This window comes from Erythrolamprus reginae, chromosome 4 (genome assembly GCF_031021105.1).
Source record: "Erythrolamprus reginae isolate rEryReg1 chromosome 4, rEryReg1.hap1, whole genome shotgun sequence".
NCBI lineage: Eukaryota > Metazoa > Chordata > Lepidosauria > Squamata > Dipsadidae > Erythrolamprus > Erythrolamprus reginae.
The window spans coordinates 31,268,160-31,295,168 of NC_091953.1; positions in this window are offsets into that span (position 1 = coordinate 31,268,160).

The window sequence follows — 27,009 nt, forward strand, 5'->3', positions numbered from 1 at the left end:
CACAGGGCAAGACCCATCACCTGGGCGCCGCAATGGGATGCGGCCCTCCCAGTACCATCTGGGCGCAGCAATGGGATGCCGCCCTCCCAGCACCAACTGGGCGCAGCAATGGGATGCCGCCCTCCCAGCACCAACTGGGCGCAGCAATGGGATGCCGCCCTCCCAGCACACATCCAGGCGCAGCAATGGGATGCCGCCCCCGGCACTAACTGGGCGCAGCAATGGGATGCCGCCCTCCCAGCACCAACTGGGCGCAGCAATGGAATGCCGCCCTCCCAGCACACATCCAGGCGCAGCAACGGGATGCCGACCCCCGGCACCGACTGGGCGCAGCAATGGGATGCCGCCCTCCCAGTCCCAACTGGGCGCAGCAATGGGATGCCGCCCTCCCAGCACCAACTGGGCGCAGCAATGGGATGCCGCCCTCCCAGCACACCTCTGAGCGCAACGATGGGATGCCGCCCCTGGCCACCGACTGGGCGCAGCAATGGGATGCCGCCCTCCCAGCCCCCTGGGCGCAGCAATGGGATGCCGCCCCCCCCGACACCACCTGGGCGCAGCAATGGGATGCTGTCCTCCCAGGATAAACTGGGCACAGCAACGTGATGTCACCCTCCCAGCACCTCCTGGGCGCAGCAATGGGATGCCGCCCTCCCAGGACCACCTGGGCGCAGCAATGGGATGCCGCCCTCCCAGCAAAAGCGGTGGAAACGCCCGTCCCACCGCACACCCCGTCTTCCCAGCCAGGCAGCCAGGACCCAGCCGCCACGACGGCAGGGTCCCCACCCCGATGGTAACTTGTTGCTGAGTGGTCTCGGAGCGCTCTGACCCCAAGCAACACCGTCGGTCGCGTCCTGGCGGGGTTAAAGAGAAGGGGACCAAAGGAGGAACCTGGCCTAAGATCTTACCCGGACCCTCAACAGGCCGTTCGTACCCTAAAACAGGCCGTTGACCGCCGGCGGGCGACTTCCCGAATCCTCCGTATTGAGAGGCCGTTACCGCACTAGTGGCAGCGCCTCTCGAGAACGAGCGTTCCCGAATGGCGGGATCCATACGTGGCCTGGCCAAACCCTACATCCTCGCACCCACCTACTGAAATAATGAGATGGAAGGCACCAAATTGACCCGGCGGCCCGCGATGCGGCCCCGGCCCAACTTTCCCGCACAGTCACACTGCGGAAGACGCCATAAAACCAATAACCCCGCCCCCGCCTTAAACAAGGCAAAGCCGGTCAACCTGGACCAAAGAGTCCCAACCGAAAGGCCACGCTGCCTAAGCTGGACACCAATATGGCCAGGTACACAACTGGGGCAGGCCAGCTATAGGGGTAGCCCGCATACTGCCTGCCATCCCAAACAGTTCACCTGCCCGCTGCGAAGCCCCCCCCCCCGGGTGCCAGACACTCCCAAGAGTGCCGCAGCCCAGGAAGCCTCGCCTCTTTACTGCACAGTAGCCCCCCGGCCCCTAGGTGGACAGGAAAAGCCGCTGGCGATATCCGTGCCCGCAGGGCCAGGTCCGAAACCAGGACAACTGACCATGGGCCGGGGCGTCACAACCCCGTTATCTAACCCGGGGACATGCCTAGCTAAAAACAGTGTGGTCAGGGACAAGGACCTGTGCCCAAAATTAATTGGCGGACAAGCCGCATGACCCTGTCCCTTTTGGAGGACAGGGCGTTCATAACACGGACAACCACTAGGCTGTCACACCAAAATGCACAGTCCTGCCCCCCAAACCGCTCACCCCAAAGCTCTAGAGCCACTATCAAGGGGGAGAGCTACCAAAAGGGGTCAAATCCCTAACCGAAGGAGAGGCCCTCATAAGGAGGCCACGCAGACCAGCCCACTGGTCACCCAACACAACCCAAAGCGCGAGTACATGCCGTACCAGAGCACAACTGCAAATCAGCTTCCAAAAGAAGCTCTTGCTTCCCAAAAAGACAACCCATTAAAACGTTTTAAGAACTCCGCCAAACGCAGAGGTCAGCCCTGACCCCTGCACATAAGCGGGTGCGATAATGGGGCACACAGAGCCCCGTCATCGCAGTACATAACCACCTAGAAAAAACCCTGCCCGGCACCACGACCCGGCGGGCAAAATGAAGTATCCCAGCTAGGTCCCGGAGCTGCCGAAGAGTGACCTTCCCGCAGCCCCAGAACCATACCAAGGTGATCCCTGATTCGTGGCAACTTGACCAGGGGCAAACTAGAAGATTGCACCTCTGAGTCCAATTCAATACTGAGGAAGGTAATCCCGGTGGCGGGGCCCTCGGTCCCCGGAGAGGCTAAAGGCACCCCCAACGGAACGCAAAGGGCTTTGAAGACCCGCATTGGAGCAAAGCAGTGCTCTGCACGCGCAGTCCCCGCCATCGAGAAACCCTCAAGGTAGTGAACGCCGAGCCCGGGCCGCTGCGCCCCCCGAGCGCCCACTCCAAGAAGGTGCTCGAGCTCTCCCAAAAGAGAGCATGAGAGGGAGCCACCCGTGGGTAAAACCCCCGATCACTTAAAAACACCCCTGAAATGGAAGCCCAACAGCGCGAAGCCGTCCGGGTGCATAGGGAAGAGCCGGGATGCTGACTTAATGTCGCATTTATCCATAAGGGCTCCATCCCCACCCTGCATTACCATGGCCACGACCGCCTCCAAGGATGCGAAGCCGGCCAAACAAAGTTCGTCAGGAACGAACCTTCACTGACTCCCTTTTAAGAAAAAACGAGTGGTGAATCAACCTAGATTCATCACCCACCTATCAGGGGACCCCCCTGAATGGGGAGACCCCAAGATTCGTGAAGGGCGGCTCCGGGAAGGGCCCAAGGCCCCTCCCCATGGCCACCTCTCACGCTGTCCCGGACCGAACAAGCCGTTATGTCCCACAACCAACCGGAGGTTGTTGAACCGAAAGGCCTGCTCGAACCCCCCATGTAAGGGATCCCAAATCCCTTAGAGAAACCTAGCCAGAGAGCGCTGCTCTCGAGCAGGGGTGGTCGTCCCTCAACCAACCCCATTGTTGTTGTTGTAGTTGTTGTTATAATTAAATGGGCTGGGCCCAGTTTTCCCCCCCCCCCCGTAGGTGGGGCTTGCCCTTTCAGGGCAGGGGTACATTGCAGCGGCATGGGAGCCCCGCCTTCCCGCACGCATGGCTATACATACAAAAAGGGGGGAAACAAGTCCCTCTGCCGCAAGCCCAGGACAATGCAGCGAAAGGGTCCCACCCTGTGGTGGCCCCCTTGCCCAATCTCCCTGGCCCCGACGGGTAAGCCGTCAAAAAGGGGCGGAGGCCCTCTGGCCAGGGTTGGCGGTCAAACCCCCTGCCCCCAAAGCACCAGGCCCCGGCAAAAGCTGCCCCAGGGGCCTGTGCTCTCGCACTAGGAGCCAGGGGGGGGGAAGGGGGGCAAACCTGGTTAGGAGTCCCCCACCCCCCCGAAAAACGCCAAAGAAAGAATTTTCTTGGCCAAGTGTGATTGAACACACAAGGAATTTGTCTAGGTGCATATGCTCTCAAGGTACATAATGAAATATACATTTGTCAAGAATGATGTGGTACAACACTTAATGATTGTCATAGGGGCCAAATAAGCAATGAAGAAGCAATATTAATAAAAATCTTAGGATATATTCAGAGTAGTTCCTGTTTGCTGCTCTGACCTCCCTTGTTAATATTTATCTGGCCTGATTAAGTGAAATAATAGCTGTAATGAAGTTTGTCCATGATTCACTGAAATAGTAAAGGCCTGGAACAAACTTCCCGCAGACCCAGTAGCTGAATCCACAGCAACAGCGTTCAAACATGCCTGGGACAAACATACAGCCATCCCAAGACAAAATACAGAAACAGGACAAGGGCAGACTAGAGGGACCAATAGGTCTTTTCCTGCCTATGTCCATGCTTGCCTACAAATATATGACATCGTTCTACCCATCATCAGTCTCATTGGAGTATGATTAATATGTGCCATGGTTCTTAATTTACACCTGAGGGAACTGGGGCCCCCCAGGCCCCAAGAGGGCAGCAAAAGGCCTCTACCCAAACAGGCAGCGCAGCAGCATGAAGCTGCCACCGAGGGCCCAACCGTCCTCCTTTTTTATTTTATGTTGTGTTTATGTTGTGTTTTATTTTTATTGTTTTTTGGGGGGCCACGAACCGGGAGGGGCCGCACCCGCAAGCCCCCACCCTAGCCCCCCACGTCCCCAAGGGGGCTACCACAAGGATCCCCCCCCAAAATAGGGGGGGGGGCAACAGCCAAACGGCCTTCCCGCCGGACCCGAAGCCCCCAAACCGTTCCCCGAGCCTCCGATGAGGCTTCCAAAATGGCGACCGCAACACGCGGCCGCCTGTTACGTGGGGTGGGGGTGGGGGCCTCACGCGGGACTCCTGCCACCAGCCCGTTGCTGCCCAAGACTCCTTGAAAAATGTGCAGACCGGCAGCCTCGGATGGGCGAAGCGAGCGACGAGCAGTGCCCCAAGCCTCTAACGAGGCCCGAAATGACGGCCGCCTCACGCGGCCGCCGAAAGGCTCCAAGAGCAGACAGCCGAGTGTCTGCTCTTAGCATCAGGTCCGGGCGAACAGGCTTTCTTCCCGGCCTGCAGTCCCTTAAATAGGGCCAGCAGGCCACGCCCGGACCCGACGTCATGCCCGACCACGTGGGAAGGGCATTCTCGGCCGAAATCTCGCCTCGCGAGATTTCGGCCGAAAACAAGATGGCGGCCGCCATCAGGAGGGCCCGAGTCTGCCGGCCCTCCAGCAAAAGCGCCGGGAAGCCGGTGAGTCGGCCGGCGATAATATATAGGAAATATGACTGACTGACTGACTCAATCAGAAATTATAAATGTGTTACTCTTTTATAACAACTAAAAACAGTTATTATTATTATTCATTTTATTATTAATATTTTCAGTGACAGTGACACTGAGCTATACAAAATAGGTTCTACTTTTTGAAACAGTATTATTTTCTTAATGCCTGGTTTTGAAAGCTGTGTTTATGTTATGTGTTTGCATGTATGTAAAAGTACATTTCCCAAGTTTTCAAAAGAAATCCATAAACAAACAAACATACAATCAAATAGACTTAGTCTGATATATAATTTCTGACAATTGTAGGTCATTCTACACATCACTGTGGCAAAACAGTTGTACACCAGTTAAAATCTTGCTAGAAGTATTCTAAAATTTGAAGTAAAACATTTTTTTCTGCCAATAACTTTATTTGATAGACTCTGAGTGGTAACACAATAAATACCTTAGCCCAAGAAATGGAAGTGGTGGGGGTTGTATGAGGAAAGGCAATAAGGAAGCAGAGCAAAATAAAATGACAACACCTGAAATACACAAAGGTTAAGAAAAAGAAATGATGTGAAAGTGAGTGCAGAAAAGTGGGGGAAGTATGGATAATATATCAGTGTGTGAGTTTGATTCAGATTCAATTAAATTAAATTAAAGGCTGCTTAACATATCAACATAGCCCAGCCTGACCTGGTATTAAACTGTTTATCAAGTGTTTCTGTGTTGCATTTTCCATACACGAGGGTTCTGGTGTCTGGTGATTCCATAGTCCTTGAGCTTCAACAGGAGTAGGTTTCTTACAGCTCTATGATAAATGACCATTCCTGCAAAAGTGTGTGCCAGCTCTCACTCTCTTCCTATCACAACTAAACATTTCTTGAATATCACATGACCATGACACATTTGTAAATCATTCATACAAGGAAAATTGGCTTATATTTTCCATTGAAACAGTTTCATCCACAGAGGTCTGAAAATCCTTTAAGTAGGCTTTGAAGACCTAGATTTTCTCCAAAGTTCTGGGTTAGGTTGTGGTGTGTGTCTCTCTGAATTGGATTATACTTGGTGTGGTGTGGGATTTTTTTTTTGTATATATCTATTCCTTCTAGCAGTGGCCTTTTAAAAATAAAATGATGTAAGGTTTTAGGTTTTGCTTTTAATCTGTATGCCAACTATAGATGGGCTTTATAAATTTGAGTTATAAATAAAGTCCTGAATTCATGCTGAGCTATCACATAAAATAAAAAGAAAAATAAACATCACAGAAATGCCACATTATAGTTGAACTTCCCTATTTTTCATAGTTATGGATTTCTCTGTTTTATTTGGATATAGGATGTAATAAATTTGTAATTCTCCATCTTAAATTAGAGGGAGGATTCCAATACTGCAAGGAACTTTGTTACTAAATAGCTTTGTAGCAAGAACAATACAGTGATACCTCATCTTACAAACGCCTCATCATACAAACTTTTCGAGATACAAACCCGGGGTTTAATATTTTTTTGCCTCTTCTTACAAACTATTTTCACCTTACAAACCCACCGCCGCCGCTGAGATGCCCCGCCTCTGAACTTCCCTTACCAGCAAAGCACCCGTTTTTGCACTGCTGCGATTCCCCTGAGGCTCCCCTCCATGGGAAACCCCACCTCCGGACTTCCGTGTTTTTGCTATGCTGCAGGGGAATCCCAGCAGGGGAATCCCAGCATCGCAAAAATGGGTGCTTCCCTGGCAACGGAAGGCCGAAAGTGGGGTTTCCCAGCGAGGGGAGCCTCAGTGAAATTGCAGCATCGCAAAAACACAGAAGTCCGGAGGTGAGGTTTCCCATGCAGGGGAGCCTCAGGGGAATCCCCGCAGTGCAAAAACGGGCACTTCAGCCGGCAAAAGGGGTGAATTTTGGACTTGCACGCATTAATTGTTTTTCCATTGATTCCAATGGGAAACATTGTTTCGTCTTACAAACGTTTCAACTTAAGAACCTCATCCCGGAACCAGTTAAGTTTGTAAGACAAGGTATCACTGTATAATAATATAACCATAATAGCCATGATAAAAGCAATAGCATTTTTAATGACAATAGTATTATCAAACCTGATAAACATTGATAGTCCAAGTTCCATTCCTACCTGTTTATGTGGCACTGATTTCTGCTGGCCTGAATGTTTGTAAAGGGATGTATGATGAGGAAATTGATGCGTCGCCTTCTTTGCCTTTCTGGTTTTTTGTTTGTTTTCTATTTTGAATGGTTTGTAAATTTCAAAGTATCTCTTAGTGGTAGACTCAAAAATGTCAGGTAATACCTCAATCAAAGCTAGAATAATACTGTTCTAGTCTTGATTGTTTTACCAAATGTTGTTCCTAATGTTTTAGAAAGCAGATTGATAAAATAATGTAAGAAGCAGTATTAATTACATTAATACTATGGCTTTATATTTATGTTAATAATACATCTATTTAAATTCAAGTTGATAATGAATTAAAATCTCATTTTAATGTATGCCAATTAATGTACATTTAAAGTGACAATAAAGTTATTCTTTTCTTCTCTTCTTGATTTTTAAAAGTTACGGAAAAATTTAATTGCATTTGCTGCTGATAGTGAGGTAGGTTTTGAAGGTAAACATATACACAGCAGGCCTGGCTTACAATGGAATGCTTTGTGCATTTAAATATATCTGTAGAGCTATAGTGAAATGTGTTATTATGTATTGAAAGAAGTTGGCCTTCAATCATGTAGCTCTTTATTAATATACTCCAAACTTCCAACTTTAGTTTTGAATGTTCTACTCAGTACATTTTCATTTCTTGACAGCTCTCACAGTTCATCTGTCCTTCATGGAGCTCAAATCACTGAAAGGATTTCAAACCAAGTTTTCAACATAAAATTAATCTTTTTGTCAACTTCCTGACTGAACATTTAGAGAAGTCAGACACCATGTTTTTTTTTTAAAGGAAAGATGAACAGATTTCCATATTTGCAATAATATATTATGTGGATTTCAGATTATTTAGGTAAAGTAAGTTCTAAATATTACACATAGGGCATCTGAGGTCTTTCAAATGTTTCTTGCCTACTACTATCAAGCTGCCATTATTGTTCATAATGACTGGAAATATGCACAAAAATTTATTTATTTATTTATTGGATTTGTATGCCACCCCTCTCCGCAGACTCTGCGCATATCACTAATAAGACCGCACTCTTTATATCATGTTTTATGTTTATATCTTATTTATATTTATATATCATGTTTTATCTTTATGTCCTGTTGGAGTGGGCAACATAAAAATATATAAATATATAAATATATAAATATAAACAATAGATAGATAGATAGATAGATAGATAGATAGATAGATAGATAGATAGATAGATAGATAAAATCAAAGAGCATTTGGAAGAGAACAGAATATGTAAATCACACTATTGTTAACTGTGGGGGTGACAACTTACTTTGAACATATCCTCTTGCTTTCTTTGTATCTACTTGTATATTTGTATTAGTTTTGTAGTTTTTGACATGGTGAAGTGACTAAATCATTAAGTTTCCATTCTATTACTTTTCAAAATATGTGTTTCCTTTCCTGGGAGAGAAAATGAAAGAAAGAAAGAGAGAGAGAGAGAGAGAGAGAGAGAAAGAAAGAGAGAGAGAAAGAAAGAAAGAGAGAAAGAAAGAGAGAGAGAGGGAGAGAGAAAAAGAAAGAAAGATTTAATCTAGTATATTGGTTCATTTATAAATATTTATACATTGCTTACTGTCTGAATTCTGGGCACTTTAAAATTATTAAAAAATATTCTGCAGGATGGCAGAAGCAGCACTGTTCAAGTCTTACAGTGCTTCAATGTCACACATTCATAAAAAGGAGATGGAGTTTGGACTGCTATGTCAAGTACATCTTGCAAATTTTTGATGCCTCTAGCAGATGTTCCTAAGTACCATCAGCATTTGTATATCTCTAATGTAGTCAAATGGGTGATAGTGATGGAGATTGCATGTGTTTGTTGTATCTTTGTTTTATGCTGATGTACGCATTATCAGTCTACTAAGAACTATCTCTGTTCAGGGGTATGCCTGTGGATTGTTTGTGTGTGTATTTAGAAGTTAAACCTCTTTATAAGCAGTTGCAAGAAAAAATAGTCACATAGAGAATCACCATGTTCAATGGTTACTCCCTATAGTTCCATTTTAAAATCCACATTTGGATAACCTTTACACAGTAATCCCTTTTTAGATATTCAGTAGTTATATACACGGAATGCACATAATTGAGTGAGAAATAATCTCTGCTTTGATCTGTAGCATTTTATTCAAAACAAATGGCAGAAATAAACTAGCTTGATAGTCATAAAATGATTAGCTTACTATCGTAAGCTGCAGTAAAGCATAGTGTGTAGACACTATTGGAAATTATGTTTTAGGAACTTGGATTTGTTTTAGCTCTAAAGTAAATTTCTTCAAGTGCCTTTTTTCTCCTATAGCTACCTAAGGATTAACTACCTTTTATTTAGTTAGTTGTTTCTCTGAGTTAGTAGTAATCAATAAACCAGTTTCTTTATTCACTTAATTAGAAACCTAGCACGGAATTATAGGAAAAGTTATATCCTTGAAACTAATGAGTGTCTCAATTAGGAAATGCATAGTATATGCTCCACCTGGGCCTCCTGACTCTATTTTACCTCAAACATCCACTTTTCTCTGATTGCTTTGATGACACATCTGTCAAGCAGTAAATGTACTTGTGAAAGTGTTTTCAGAGTCTGGGTAGGACAGGAGTGAGTAAGGACAGCCTACTTTCCTCTGTATCATGGGATATATACACAGTTTGAGAAGAATTTAATTGAAAGAGGCAGTGCGACATACTATTTTAGTTTCTGTCTTATCTTTTCTTCTTTAAAAGACAGTGGGGAAACAATTTCAGCTTCAGGTTTCAATTGCAAAAAACAACTTGCAACTCATAATTGTTTTACATTTCACAACTAATAGCCCTCCTCCTCAATATAGCAGCCTTTGTTAAAGTAAAGAAAAAAGTCCCTTTTTTACTTCAAAGCTATTAAGCATGGGTACCTTTATAAACTATGATATGAACCTCAGTGTATGTGCATCTTTCTATCTTGTTATAATATACACTAAAACTATCCCTATTTTGGTACTATATGTTCTGTCGAGCTCTCTGGTAGAATCCTCCTGAAAAGGCACAGATACAATTTCAGAGACACACACATTTGAAAATTCAAAACAATGTTCTTTATACCGAAAATGCAAATAAACGAAGCACTCTTTTTGTATAGCAAAGAGCACTTGTCTCCAAACAAACTGGTAATTTGTACAAGTCCCTTATCAGTTCTGTGATACTTAGCTTGCAGCTGTGAGGCAATTCACAGTCCTTCTTCTTTCACAAAGTGAAACACACTTTGCTCTGGTTTAGTTTCAAAGCGGGGGGAAATCAGCACACAAAAGGTCAAATGCAGCAAAGCAGTCACGAAACAACAACGATCAGATAATCCTCCACAATGGCCAAACCCACAGGCTGCTATTTATAGCAGCCTCACTAATTACCACAGCCCCACCCAACCATAGGTGGCCTCATTTTCTTTGATAATAATCTCTCAGTTGTTGTTGCCTATGCATCACTCTCCGCATGCGTGGCTGTATCATTAACTCTTATTCCGAATCCAAGGAGGAGCTAGATAATTGATCTCCTTCTGAGCTGTCTGCCACACTCTCCTCCTCTCTGTCACTCATGTCTTCTTGGTCAGAGGAGCCTTCATCAGCAGATTCCACCGGGAGCAAAACAGGCCTGCAGCATGTGGATGTCTCCCCCACATCCACAGTCCTTGGAGCAGGAGCTGGGCCAGAGCTAACCACAACACTATAAAAAGGGTTTGCAGAATTCAATGGCAATTTACCATCTCGCCTAGAAAGATGAACTAGCTATTGCTCTCAAACTAGCTCATGAGCCTTTGTGAGATATTTTATTTTCTTTGTTCTGAAATACTTTTGGAATATGAGTCTATATTGATTAATTGGTTGTGTTGGTTAATTTATCCAATGGTACTTTTCTTTTTTGATGCATCTCCTCCTGGGTCTCAACTTTGAAGTAAGTTGGAGTTGTGACCACTAGTAGACTAATTAGTTTTCAGTAATGCAATGATGACTGATTCATTTCAGGATCATTAGCTATTTTTTTAAAATTAAAGCCAAGAATCCCTCTTTAGCAGTCACTAGATTTAATGTCATTCATTTTAGTCAGGGGTCCCCAAACTTTTTACACGGGGCCAGTTCACTGTCCCTCGGACTGTTGGAGGGCCGGACTATAAAAAGCCCTATGAACAGATTCCTATGCACACTGCACATACCTTATTTCTTTCTCTCTCTCTCTCTCTTGCTTTCTCTCTCTCTCTCTCTTGCTTTCTCTCTCTCTCTCTCTTGCTTTCTTTCTGTCTCTTGCTCTCTCTGTCTCTTTCTCACTCTCTCTCTTGCTATCTCTCTTCCTCCCTCCCTTTTTCTCTCCCTCTCTTTCTCCCCCTTCCTTCCTTCCCTCCCTCCCTCCCTTCCCTCCCTCCTTCCTTCCTTCCTCTCCACTTCTCTTTCCCTCGCTCTTTTTTCCTTCTCTTTCCCTTTTCTCTCTTTCTCTCCTCTCTCTCTCTTTTCCCTCTTTCACCCTCCCTCTTCTCTCCCCGTGGAGGACTCACCCGACAAGCCTCGACCCTCTGACCCCGGACTCCCATTCATCCCCATTCAGAAAACAGGAGCTAGTAACTCAAAAAGGAGGAGGCGGGTGTGTTGTGCCCAGCTTGGCTTTCGGCAAGCCTTACTTTACCTGGGGTGAGATGAGATTGAGGGGGACGTTCTCACTGCTTTTCTAGTGCTGTCTTGGAAAAGACCCGCGGGCCAGATAAATGGCCTCAGCGGGCCGCATGTGGCCCACGGGCCGTAGTTTGGGGAACGCTGATTTAAGTTGTCTGATGTCATTTCTAACTCTTTTAACCATCTGATATTTTAAGGCATTTCCATTTGCCAACTTTACTCCTTTTTCTATGAGCACAATGTCTCATGGGAACTTAGATTTTTCTGTTCCCAACTCCTTAATATCTTAGTACAGCAAGGCTTAGCACAGAATTATCACAGAAAACTTCGGTGTCTACATGGATGCATGCAGATTCAGCAAGAAACAGGCTTATCACACTGCAGTTGGCAAAGGATTAATTTTTGTTTCTGCTAGGAAGTAGGGAAGTACAGAAGTACAGAATGTTTCAAAATCAGCTTTTTAAAGTTCTAACATGTTAAAATGGTCAGGTAATTTTTTAAAAATTTTTAAAGCTGAAATGCTTTGAATTTGAAACATCATGTACTGCCTAATAAAATTGTTCCCCAGTTCTATTGAAAGAAAATGTGGATGAACAGAAAGCAGCTTCCTTTAAAATGTTTATCTTAAATACATTCAAAAGAAGGAATGTATTTGCTATCAAGTATACAATTTGTGAATTATATTTCTACGCAGAAATGTATAACCCAAAAATCATGGCAACAATTGTAGTCAGTAATATGATTGATAGTAAAAAAAAAGAACCACATAACTTTTCCTTCTATTAGCTTTGCCTTAGTCTACAGCAGTGTTTCCCAACCTTGGCAACTTGAAGATATTTGGACTTCAACTCCCAGAGGTCTATGGAGAGGGGCGGCATACAAATATAATAAATAAATAAATAAAAAATAAATAAATAAATAAAAAATAATAAATAAATAAATAAATAAAAAATAGATAAATAGATAAATAGATAAATAGATAAATAGATAAATAGATAAATAGATAAATAGATAAATAGATAAATAGATAAATAGATAAATAGATAAATAGATAAATAAATAGATAAATAGATAAATAGATAAATAGATAAATAGATAAATAGATAAATAGATAAATAGATAAATAGATAAATAGATAAATAGATAAATAGATAAATAGATAAATAGATAAATAGATAAATAGATAAATAGATAAATAGATAAATAGATAAATAGATAAATAAATAAATAACAACTTTTACTTATTTACATGCAGAGGTGGGCTGTTGCTGATTCAGACGGTTTGCCCATATGTTTCCAGCCACCAGCTGGGCCAGCCCAACTGCCGTGTGCTATCCCACTCGCCCCACCTTCGCAAACCAGCTGATTTCTGCACCTTGCCCGCTCTACTCATTGCGGCTGCCTGAGATGGTGTGCTGGAAGCCATGTGCATAAAATTGCCATGTGTTTGAAACCGTGTGCAAGTGCGGAAGGCACTCGTGTGCTCAAAGAAGTGTGCATGCTCACATTTCTGATTTTGTACTAGGCACATTAAATTACGTGAAGCCCACCTTTGTTAACATATACCTATTGAACAACAATTAACTTCAAGAGAAATAGCATTACCCAAATGCCATAGAGCAGGGCTGTCAAACTCGCAGCCCACTGGCCATATATGTCACGTGCTGGCCATGCCCCCACATGATTTAGTGAAGGGGAAAAATGTTGCGATACATCATATGATGACACCATGATAACACAAATTTGACACCAGGTAAAAGAGGATTCCACATTTTTGCTCTGTAGTTCTAACTGGAAAGTCGTTGCCTAAATTCCTGCTTACCAACCCAAAATTACTTTTCTAAAAACTACTTTCATCTCCTAGAGTCAAAAACTGATTTCGGTAGTTTTGCAACACTTATATTCTGTTGTGGTTCAGCCTGAGTCAGAGCAAAGACCAGCTGCGTCTCTGCTGGCTCCATGCCCGGGGGAGGCTGAGAGCGAAGAGGAGAGTTCTTGGCAGCCAGACAGGGGAGATTACAGTCAGGAATGTGATGAGGAAGAAAGGCCTGGGAGCCCTGGGGAAGGGCTCTCGCAAGCAAGTAGCTTGGATTCTTTGGAGTCCTTGGAGTCATTGGATGACGAAGCACAAGCTATCATTAGTATGCGACAGAGACGCATAGATCAAAGGAGGCAGCAACTGAAGATATATTATCAGCGTTGAATGAGGAACACCAGGGGGTTGGGTGTGGTCCTCATTAGCAGGGAAGGGTTTATAAGGCAGGCAAACTCTTTCAGCAGCGTGGAGTGTTATCACAGTGGAGTTGCTGTTATCTGCCTTTTCTCTCAGCGTTTTGTTCCTGGCTCGTATCCCAGCAGTCTTGAAGACCCGTGGGAGGTTTGTGCCTGTTAGCAACAGCCTCGTTTGTCATCAAGGATCCTGTGTTTTTGTATGAACAATTGCCTTCGTGTACCTATTTGGAGTTCCAGTGTTTTCCTGACTTGTAAGGACATTTTCTGTTGGCTTCTTTTCTCTTTACCATTATAAAACTGTGTTTGGATTCAACCGGTGTGTCTGGCTTATCTTTTTGGGTTGGTCATAGCTTCCGGAGTGACCCAGACAGAACATATTCCAAATAGGAAAAACATGCAGAAAGTATACTGGGAATTTAATCAGCAAAATGAGCCATACCTAAGACACGTCACACTTACTTAATTACTGAATAAAGATGTCAGTGTACCCATCTACTGGAGCTAACAAATCAAGCAAGGGGGCAGCTGATTTACAAGTTTTCAAATTACTGTATTTCTTGCCCATATGAATATTTTGAATGTGCAGACAATACCGTGAATAGATATATAAGTCAGACCTTTCATCCTCTGGCCTGATTACCTTGCCTTTGAGCCAAAGATGAAATACCTCCATCTAGACATGCAGAAACAATCTGACTTAGTGGCTGCCTATTATTTCTGGTGCATAAATTGGTTAGGGTATTCCAGAGTACTTAAGAATGTTGCGTTAGGCTCTGTAGAAATCCATTGTTATTCTCTGGCATTCATTACTCTCTTCCTGAAAAAGTTGTCCCACCTTGCTATTTAATGGTATGTCTGTATTTTAATGTAGTGTTTATTTGTTGCCTTAATACAACTTGTGTGCATGTGTGTGTGAGAGAGAGAGAGAGAGAGAGAGAGAGGGAATGAAATGGGATCTGAATTTTACTCCCCTGTTGAGGGTGGGATTTTTATATAGCAACAGATTTTTAGAAATTTTTTTCACTCTCTCCAAACAACTGTTTTGTTTATTTGTTATGGAGAAGAAGTGTGAAGGAGGAGGATGAGTTCACAAATTTGAGAAACATTCATGTACACTCAAAACATTTAAAATGTACTTTGTTTAAAAATGAGTATTTTTGAACAGCTCCTGATACTTTACAAAAGTTCCCAAGGAAGACTTTATTATGAGACAGCAGTTTATGCAACCTACCATTTCTGATATAAAGAATTCTTCCTTTTGTTGCTAGGCAATTGGCAGTCAACAAGAATGTTTTGTTTACAATTACCTGTTTAGCAAATCTGCCTAAAGATTGTTTGGGATTTTGGAAAAGAGGAGAATATTGAACAGATGATACCAACTCAAACAGACACTTGGCACACTAATGTGGGTTTAAAGAGTCAATTGAAAAGCAATCTAATGGTGAGTATGTTTCCTCGCTGCATAAATGTGGACTCTGCAGGAGTTGTTATCCTGGAAATGAGTTTGAATTAAACTATAAAGTTGGTTTCTATGTATCTGGTTTCTTGGACATTTCTATAAGCTACCAGCCTTGTCAAAGTAACTTGGTCCATTTCCTTCCTTTTCCAGAACTGCCAACTCATCTCCTTTCTGGCCTCTCATCTATACATATGGTTTACATTTTTATCTTAATTTCTTCTGACCAGCTGCAACCTCCTTCCCACCAAGACCCTAGACCAGGGGTAGGCAAAGTTGGCTCTTCTATGACTTGTGGACTTCAACTCCCAGAATTCCTGAGCTAGCATGATTGGCTCAGTAATTCTGTGAGTTGAAGTCCACATGTCATAGAAGAGCCAACTTTGTCTACCCCTGGCCTATACTATCTATAGTATTACTATACTATACTAATACATCATGAGTCACATAACGTATTGCAATGTATCATGGTGTTTTGCCTTTACGGATCCAGAGTAGGCATAGCCTTCACATGACACATCTTGCCCATGGACCACCAGTTTGACAACCCTGCTCTAGATGGTTAATATTGGAATTGCTGCTAGTTAGACAGTGAAATAATTGCTGCACCTATGCTAGGACTATCAGATCTAAACTGCAAAAATCTAGATAGTTTTTAGATTGCTGTAAAAATATCTAACAGCCATCCAAATTTTTATAGTCCATGTGTGGTGGCCCTATCTACACGAAACCATTATCCCCCCTTAACAAATTTTGAATTGTGAAAAGAAGAGGAAACTGTCTTTTTTATCTACTGTTGAACAAATAATGTATGTTTTTTTTCAATTAGTGATGGTACTTTCTATTTTATTTGAATTTAAGGACAAAGAAATATATATCATAAACAGTGTTCCCTCTAATTTTTTGGGGGGGTGGGCGGAAAAGTATAGTGTCTGAGCGGCAGTCCCTTCGGGATTGGGCGGCACAGAAATAATAAATAAATAGATAGATAGATAGATAGATAGATAGATAGATAGATAGATAGATAGATAGACAGACAGACAGACAGACAGACAAACAAACAAACAAACAAACAAACAAACCACCCTGTTTTGCCTCAGAGAATTTCAAAATAAAATACTGTGCTGTGTGTCTATAACAGTGAGCTCATAATAGGGCAACTCTATCAATATCAAAATGCCACTTAAATAGTTGAGCTAGTTTCAAACTAGATTTTGATTTTCTTTCTCTCTTCCTTACTCCCATTCTTTTTCTTTCTCTTTTCCTTCCTCTCTTTTTTCTATCTGTTTCTCTCTCTTCCTCTCTTCCTCTCTCTCTCCTTCCCTCTCACTCTTTCCCTCTCGGCTTCTGGGCAGGTTTGGAAAACTCTGAGTTGATGATGATTTTTAAGTGAGCGATTGCTCACTGCTCAGCTTAGAGGGAACTATGATCATAAACAGTTTGCGGAAAGTTTAGAATATTTCCTTTTATTAACCTTGATCTCAAAAAGTTTATTTTCAAAAGCAAAGTAAAATAATAATAATAATAATAATAATAATAATAATAATAATTATTATTATTATTATTATTATTATTATTATTATTATTATTATTATTATTATTATTATTGTATGCCACCCCTCTCTGAGGACCCGGAGCAGCTCACAACATGCAATACAAACAATATGTTTACAAATCTAATAGTTAAAAACAGTAAACTAAAATCCCCTCATGTAAAAAACAGTCAAGTCTACTCAATCACAAATACTGACTTTAAAAAAAATCCTTAGACATATATTCCTGCTCAAACAAATCATTTACACAATTTTGCTCATCTGATTTTGCATTTGACTTCTACTGAGAAATAATATCTTGAAATTCTCTTAAAAGTAATTTAGGTTGTCTGGCTAGCTAATCTTGAAAAGCTAAACATAATCTGGTTAGCATTTGGATAGAGACTATCAGGAAATCCCAGACAAGGCTAGGAAGGTGATCAAAGCAAGAGTAAAACTGCATTATGAATCCAACTTTGAAATGATGAAAAAGGAATTTAGCCCTGGCCTTGAGAAAAAAATAGTTGTTCGGTTCTTAAAAAATAAAAAGCACAACAAAAAGTCTCAGTACATTGCTGCTTGTCTATGTTGTCATTTAGGAGAACAGGGTTTTAACTCCTGTTAAAATTTCAAGTAACAATAAAATGGCATTAACTTAGAATCCCTGCCATATTGCTCTTTCAAGGACTGAAAGTTATAAGGAATTGCTGTAGATCTAAGTGTACATTGCCTCTTCCATTTCTTCTCCCTATTTCTTTTCCTTGCCTATATGTGAAATAAAAGAAATTGCCTCCAAAAAAAAGAGGGGGGTTGGAACAATTTTTTTTAAAAATGCCTCCAAATGTAACATTTTTTGTTGTATAAAATTGTGGGTATATGCTCTGTTTTGTACACTATTCTTTTTTCAATTAAGCAATTTTCACATACTCAATTAAAGATGGATAATTTAACATTTCTCTGTATACTAGAGGCTAGATCCAATTTATTTTGTAGATTGTGAAGTGTCTGCATAACAACCGCCGGCTGCAGAGCCGCGCCGATTGGTGTCTCTATCCAGGGTGCTGATTGGCCGCGTATACCCAGTTACAATGTAAGCGGGAAAGTTACTTCATGTGGATTGGTTTGTGCCTTAGCCAGCTCTGTGTATATAAGGCTGGGTTATGTTTTGATGTTAAGCCTGTGCCTGCCGCTCCCGGTATGTGTTAATAATAAACAAGTTCCTTCACCTGAGCTTCCGACTATTATAGATTGTATTTATCAATTGTGCTGTGTTTTAATCTGAAAGATTTTTTAAATTTATTTTTATTGAGATATTGAATTTTTCCATGTCTGCATTTTTTTTTCCTGGAGATATTTTTGTATGCTAAATTTTAATTATATTTTTATTACTACCAGTAATAATTCTAAACAAAGAGACATTAAAACCAAAAATAAAGTAGACATAAAACAAGGTAAAACATCACAGTTGGTGGGTTAGTTAGTGGATAATCAATGTCTGCCTAATTTTATAGAAAATATAATGACATTTAGCTATATTCAAGGATACTGAATCATAACAATTCGATAATACCTGAATCCTTAAGAGAATTTCCTGGGTGTTTTACCAGGTAAGGAGTTATAAGGAAGGTCCTTGAATATCTTTTGAAAGGCACAAGGCTGCAGAACACAATTGTAGTTTCAATGGCTGAATGTTTTGAACCAAAAACCATCTAACGCAATAATTGAACAAATGCCGAATTGAAAGTATAGCAGTATTATGATCTGCATATTGCTTTCAAAGTGGAAATGAGGTCAGCTTGATTAAGAATTTGATCACATTCAATTCTCCTCTAGAAGAGGAGGATGCAGAAAGAATAGGAAAGGAAGTAAAATTAATTGGATTTGCTCTTCAAATACATATTGTAAATAAAAAATGTAAGTCATATATAAAACAAACACGTCGACACAAAAGTACTATTTTTTAATCTTGATAAATAAAAACAATCATCTTGCTTCTTCACATTTTTGAATAAGGGGTAGTTTTAGGCAAAAGTTGTATATATACTGCTTAGGATGCCAAAAGGCAGACTAGGCCAGTGGTGCCCCCTCCTTCCCAGCCATCAGACAGTGGTTTCTACCAGAATGGGGGGGGGAGACACTGCACTGGTAGCGGAAATGGAGCTGCATATGCAGCTCCGGGTGACCGGTAGGCAGGCAGGCTTTGGAGTGAGGTTTGCCTTTTGTGCATGCACAGGAAACAAAATTTCATGAGAGGACACATGCGTGAGAGAGATTTTGGTGATTTTCAGTGATTTTTTTTTTTTGCCAAAATTGCCAAAATCACACGCATTTGCAAGCTATGAAATTTTCTTCCTGCGCATGGACAGTAGCCAAATCTCGCTCCAAAATGCACGCCCGTCCACTGGACATGCGCCCACCTGCTGGTCACCCAGAGCTGTGCTCACATCAGCACAGGCACCAGCGGTAAGTTGAAACCCCTGCCTGGCTGGCACTATTCAAATGTAGAACTTCAGTTTTAACCTTTGCATTAACTTTGCATTTTTTTCAATTTTTCAATTTTAATTTCAATGACAAAAGAGTAACTTAGTAGGAAGAGCTGCTTCAAAAGACCATGAAGCAAGCACCACAAATTGGTAGCTTTTCCAGTATATTTGAATTGAATTGAATTTATTAGATTTGTATGCTGCCCCTCTCCAAAGACTCAAGGCGGCTCACAACAAGACAGTAATACAATACAATACAAAGCTAACATTAAAATTTAAACTAATTAAAATACATGTATTTAGTCCTTAACCTGTACTGAAGCCCAAAATTGTGCTAAGCAAAAGTTTTTAAGTGAGTTTTGTCCCATTTTATGACCTTTCTAGCCACACTTGTTAAGTGAACCGCTGAGTTGTTAAAGTAATAATAGGATCGTTAATTGAACCTGGTTCCCTTTGTTTGTCAGAAAAAGTGCTCACATGATTCCAGAACTCTGCAACTGTCATAAATAGGAATCAGTTGCCAAGCATTTGGATTTTGATCAGGTGACCATGGGGATGCTGCAAAGGGGTGGGTTTCTGGGTTGTGTTACTGCTGGTTTGCTCAAGGATGTGCCGTGCGGGCACACATGCATTGCGTGCCTCCGCGTACATGCACAGTACTTTAAAAAAAATATGTGCATGCACAGAAGCACAAAACAAGATGGTATTGCCTGAGAATCAGCTCAAAAACAAGATGGTTGTGGCTGAGAATCAGCTCAGGGGCGTGGCAGGCCTGGGTCGCTGCTGGTTCCCAGGCCGCCAAGTTACTACCGGTTCCATAGAACCAGTCCCAACTGGTAGGAACCCACCTCTGATGCTGCAGTGGTGTGCAAAAATGGTCATAAGTCACTTTTTTCAGTGCTGTTATAACTTCAAACGGTCACTAAAGGAATAGTTACAAGTCAATGACTACCTGTACTAGGATTTATTTATTTAATATGCCTCAATTCCTGAATGTCTCAAGTCTGTTTACAATTAAAATTCAGCACATAAAAATAATTTTTTGGAATCATGAAGGCATGTCCTTCAGCAAACTTTTGAGTCCTTCTCATGCCTTTCCTGCATCTTGCTATCTTACTTCTTGGGCTAATATTGGTATATAATCTGATAAAAGCCAAGTATCTGGGATTGAATGTAGAGAACATAGCATAGCTCAGTGGAATAACATATGTTAGGGGCCCTGGTGGCACAGTGGTTAGAATGAAGTATTGCAGGCTGACTCTGCTGACTGCTAGGAGTTTGATGCTGACTTGCTCAAAGTTGACTTATCCTTTCAACCGCCCAAGCAGGGGTGGAGCTACTGGCCAGAAGGAGGGGAATGCAGTGGAGTAGCGAAAATGGAGCTCCACCCCAAAGCACCCAATTTGCACTGAAAGATGTTGAAAGAAAATGCAGGATGTCCTGCATAAGCTACGCCCACAATGTGGTAGTAAAAAGTTTGGTAGCCCTTCACTGCTCCCTGTCGCGGAACTTAAAGTCTGTTAGGACCTTAACTCTGGAGGCCGATGGATAGAAGCCCCAATCATTTCTTTAAACAAGATATTTATTCAAAAACAGAGATAAAACAAATAAAAGACTGCCTCGAGGGACAGGAGAACATATGCTTCTTACATCATGGAGATTCATGGAGGTTAAGGTCCTAACAGACTTCAAGTTCTGCGACATGGTAGCAGAGGATGGTTTCATTACTGAATGTCTCTGAAGGGCTGTCAATATACAGCGTGACACTCCCAAGGTTGGTAAAATGAGAACCCAGATTGTTCAGGGAAATATGCTGACTGCAAACCACATAGAGAATGCTGTAAAACACTATGAAGGGGTGTATAAGTCTAAATGATGTTGCTATTGTTCTCTATTAAAAGGTCCCAATTAATTATAACAAGTAACAAAAACTCAGCAATTACATTTGTAGGTGTATAATCTATGGTTGTACTTAGTTATCTCTGGAATAAAACCAAAATGGGATTTTTCTTTTGAATTTATCAATTATCTAACAAACATTTTCTCTAACAAATGGTTGAAACCAGTAAGAAACCTGCTAAAATTTCATTAAATGTAATGATACACCATAGTTTATAGACTGCAAAGGTGTCACTCTCATTTGGGAGTTCATCATTTCTAATGTGCTATTTTAACACACTGCTAGAATCTATCTTTTGTGAATAATTCTTTGACATTTTAAAGTTGCAATTATTTTCTTATGATTAGTGGCATATATTTCAGAGTAAAGTAATATGAATTCTTACACAAAAATTATATTTAAGTAAATAGTAAATTATCACTCTCAGGTTTTAAAAAACTGCACAAAATAACAGACTGCCATCTTATTCGGGGTATATTTGATTGACAAACCATAATGCAATTTAATAGATTTCATTTTTATCAATGTAAATTTTTTCTACATATAAACTTTTTGCTATGCAATTTTTCATTGGATTTTTAATTCACAAGTGCATAATACGATACAGAAGAGTGTGATTATTAATTATTTTATTCTTTATGATATTCATTACGCAAAGTAGCAACTGTAAGCAATCTAAGGTTGAAGATTTTGGCATTGGGGGAAGAAACAACAGAATCAGGTAGTTGATCACTCTATTGCTGAAGTCATATTTTCTGCAGTCTAGTTTGGGGTGGTTTAAATTTAGTTTGAATCTATTATGTGCTCATGTATTCTTGTGGTTGAAAGTGAAGTAACGGTAGTCATTAACTAGAAGGACATTTTGGTACACGATTTTGTGAACTATGGTTAAAACAGTTTGAAGGCGACGTAGTTGTAAATTGTCTAATTTCAGTATTTCAAGGCTGGTGGAATAAGGTAGTGAAAGACTCTTTTTGTGAAATATTTCTGGACACTCTCAATTGTATTAATGTCTAATATGCAATGTGGGTTCCATACAGGTGAGCTGTATTCTAGAATTGGTCTGACAAATGTTTTGAAAGCTCTGATTAGCAGTTCGATGTTACCAGAGAAGCAGTTATGTAAGATTAGATTGACAACTCTTAATGCTTTTTTGGCAATGTTGTTACAGAGGGCTCTAGGACTTAGATCATTGGATAAGAGTACTGCAAAATCTTCGACAGAGTGAGGGTCATCAACAAGTTCATTTCCTCCAAGTATATATTTAGTATTCTGACTCTTTTTACCAATGTGTAAGACAGAGCATTTACTGGTTGAGATTTGAAGTTGTTAATTGTGAATGTCCAGATATTTCAGATCAGCATATAGCCTCTTAGCTTCTGTCCATTTTGCTTTGTTTCTTTCATTAATATATTTTTTAATTGTATCCTGAAAAATGACATTTCATACAGGCCAGATTTTATAAGGAAAGAACTAAAAAGTCCATGAGATAATAAAGAATCCCTAATGCAATGCTGCCAATATGGTTGAATGCATGGCAATTAACACATAAAGCTCTTAAAAAATCAAAGTTTTATGCCTTAGATGAATATATCCTCCCTTTGGGTAGTTATTGCAGATTTGAAATAAAATAAAACAAAAAAGCTAAAAAAAATTCTTGCCTTACCCACTTTAAGGATTAAATTAGTATGTCAATTAGAGCAGTGTTTTTCAACCAGTGTGCCACAAGACATGGTCAGGTGTGCCGCGAAGCTCAGAGAGAGAAAGAAAACAAGAGAAAGAGAGAGAAAGAGCAAGAGAGAGAGAGAGAAAACAAGAGAGAAAGCAAGCAAGAGAGAGAGAGAGGGAGGGAAGGTGGGAGAAAGACATAGAGGGAAGTAGGGAGGGAGAGAGCAAAGAAGGAAGAGAGAAAGAAAGAGGGATGGAGAGAGAGAGAGAAAAAAAAGAGGAAGGGAGAGAAAGAGGGAGAGAGAAATAGAGCAAAAGGGAGGAAGAGAGAGAGAGAGAATTTTTTTTGTCCAAACTTTTTTTAGCCGCCCCCCCCCCTCAATGTGCCCCAAGGTTTTGTAAATGTAAAAAATGTGCCGCGGCTCAAAAAAGGTTGAAAATCACTGAATTAGAGTAATGATGGCCATAGAATGAAATCCTGAAGCTGGAATGTGCTTTTTTGTCAGTGAATGCAGTTTCACATTGAAGATATCCAGGAAATACGTTTGCCTGTAGGGGGATTATTTTGTTACAAAATTAGCCTTAAATCTATCGCTTTCGTTATTAGGGTTGTTTTCTTAACAGTTGACTGGAATACACCTTTCAGTAAAATAAGAAGGATTTTATGACTAAATGACTAAACTAACGCATGAACTACAGGACAAGGACATGGAGGACTTTCATAAAACTTGGGACAGATGGTATATCTGGATTGCAAAAAACAAGTTAAAATGAAAGAAAATTTGGAACTCTAAAATTAAACTCAGAGAGAAAAATTAAATTGAAATTAAGAAAAAATACCAACAATACAAAGCATTACTATACCATTGAGAAAATGAAATAAAATGGATACAATAACAAGAAAACCAAAAGGTTGTATATATATATATATGTAATATATATGTAATAACTATTAAAAGGAAGATATTCCTTTTTATATTATGTATAAGCTGCAAACCAATCACATTTTAGGTGGTGCAGACACTAAGCAATGATACCAAATACTTCATGTATAAAGCAAGATGCTTTATTCTTTTTTTATGTGTATGTTGTGTATATATTGTTATTTTGTTGTCTTTTGTTATCTGTTCTAATGTATATATTTAATAAAGTCTTTTTTTTTTTAAAAAAAGAAGGATTTTATTTTCCTATGGCTTGTATTCTGAGACAAAAGGAAATAAATCATAATCTTCTGTTTGACATACCATTGGCTAAATATTTACAGCATCCAAAATCTTTCCCCAGTTACTAGATTTTGCACACGGAAAGAGATACAGACCAACATACATTATATCCCACCTTCTTTCCCCACCAGCATTATAGCTTAAACACAAGACATCATTGTTAATTATAGTACTCTGCTAAATTACCACAAGTGGTTCCAGCAACTGTCACAAAGCAATGTGACCATTAACTGAGGCATCATGCAACCACAACAGGCTTATGAGTTCAGATGTTCTGCTGCAAACTTTAAATGAGACATTATGTGACAGCAACTAGCAATTTTAATGCTGGCTTCTTCATTGATTCTGCTTGTGAGAAGCTAGTTGTGGAGGTCTACCTGCATATCTGCATAAATTGTGTGGGTGCACATAGATTTTGTTTGAATAAGATTGCTTATTTTTGTTTAGTGCTAATCACATGTTCTATCCCCCTATGGAAAGTACTCATGATCTTTTTTGCAATCTGCGTTATCATTTTCTGCATTTAATCTGTTACTACTATCTACCTATCTACAGATAAACTTCTTAAGCAATCCTCAGGTTTTTAATCAAGATACCACAAAAATACCACGACAAATGTATCACCTTCAAGTAAAGCAATTGTGAAAATTAAAACATATAAAATTTTGCTTTACTTGAAGGTGATACATTTGTCGTGGTATTTTAGTTAAAAATGTGAAGATCAGCTTATCTATGGATGGCTTTCCCCCTTGATTATATATGGGATATTTGGATACTTAAAAAAAATATTACTGTAAACATGCATACGTAAACTGTGGTAAGCTGAACAATTTTGGGGGGGAGGGATATTTTGTCACCTAAAATTCTTAGCTTATCTGAAAGTCCACGTGCTTATGTACCTTGGCTGAGACATAGTACAGAAAGAAGAATAAGAAGGGAAACATTAAAGGAATATTGAATAAATAATTAATAAACAGTCTTCAAAAGAACACCAATGGAAGGCTATTCAATTCCATCTTCATCTTTCTTAAGACTGAGTATAATTGCTCTTAAAGAAAAAAGATTAAAGGTCTCCCTGACTGAAAAATAAACATGAACAAAGCAGAAATTTTATGTACCTATAAATCCCAATATCAGGTGCAGCAAAATTCCATGACAAAGTGGACTTGCAAATTCTAAGAAGTTTTCTTCTTCTATCAAAGGGATTTGGGTTTTCAAACTTATTCCCAGAAGACCTGTGGATTTCACCTGAATTTCTGATTGGTATTTCTGAACTAACTTCATTGTTCCAAATCAGAGGTCTTCAAACTTGGCAAATTTAAGAATTGTGGTCTTCAACTCCCAGAATTCCAGGAGTTGAAGTCCACAAGTGTTAAAGTTGCCAAGTTTGAGAAATCCTGTTCTAGATAATAGATGTTAATATCGATGTTACATGACTTCCCATCGCAACAAAAATACTTTCCTGATCTGAAAAAGTCTAGTAAATAAATTTCTCTGACCATGTTAAAAAGGTGCAAAGGTTTCCACTGCCCAGCCATGACCTACTCAAGGGGACAATGTTCATCTCTGATTCTCAGCAGAGGAAGCCTGTATTGGCTGAGATATGTTTCCATCATCGTACGACCAGCATGAAAATATGGAATGCAGTAATCTTTCCCACTCAAGTAGTACCTAGTCACATTTACATGCTTTCAAACTGCTAGGCTAGCAGGAGCTGGAGAGAGGAGCTAGAACTCATCACATCACACAGTGCTTGGGTCTCAAATCCAGTCTGTCAGCTTTCTAGCTGACATTTTATTTATTTATTTATTTATTTATTTATTTATTTATTTTTGTCAAGTACAGTGGTACCTCATCATACGAACTTAATTGGTTCCAGGAGGAGGTTCGTAAGGTGAAAAGTTCGTAAGATGAAACAATGTTTCCCATAGGAATCAATGTAAAAGCAAATAATGCGTGCAAATCCTTCAGGAAAATCCCAAACTTTAGAAGGGTGGCGAACAGAGGGCAGGGAGGAGCAGCTAAAGGGGGTTGATGGAAGAAGCAAGGCTAGGCTAAAGGGTGAGTGGGAAGGAAGAAAGGCAAGGGGGCGCCCCTCCCTTTTCTTTCTTAAAAAGACACCGTTTCAGTGCCTTTGCAAGCATGCAAAATATTTACTCCTCCAAGCTGCCCCTCCCTTTTCTTTCTTAAAAAGACACCTTTTCAGTGCCTTTGCAAGCATGCAAAATCTTTACTCCTCCAAGCTGCCCCTCCCTTTTCTTTCTTCAAAAAAGGGGGGGAAAAGAAACCCTTTCATCCCAGCAGCAGCTGCTTGGGTTCGTAAGGTGAAATTAGTTCGGAAGAAGAGGCAAAAAAGAGGCAAAAAAAATCTTAAACACCGGGTTCGTATCTTGAGGCGTTCGTAAAATGAGGTACCACTGTATAGGATAGTAGTTTATATAAACATAAAATAGAAAGTAATTATTTAAAAAAGGACAATAGGACAGTAGGACAGGGATTGTAGGCACAACGGTGCGCTTATGCACGGCCCGTATATGCACAATGCTTATGCTAAGGATCTTAACTGTTGAGCCATTGCACGGCTTTAATCATGATGTATTTCCTTCGTATTGAACAGCTCCTGATGTGAATTGATGAGAATGACAAGATACTCATGCATTCATCCCTGGCCATGTTATAATTGATAAGTACAAACATTATCATGAAATCCATAGATGAGACTTTCACGAAAATTCTCTTGCCAATGGAAGAAGGATTTTTAAAAGCATTATTTTCTTTCAACTGAATGATAATTGGATTTAAAACACACATACAAAAATACACACACACATACACACACTGTTGCCATGAGTATTAAAAATATTGAATGACTATATTTCCTTTGGAAAAACAGGTGTTCTTTCCATTCTTCTCCAATTTTCTT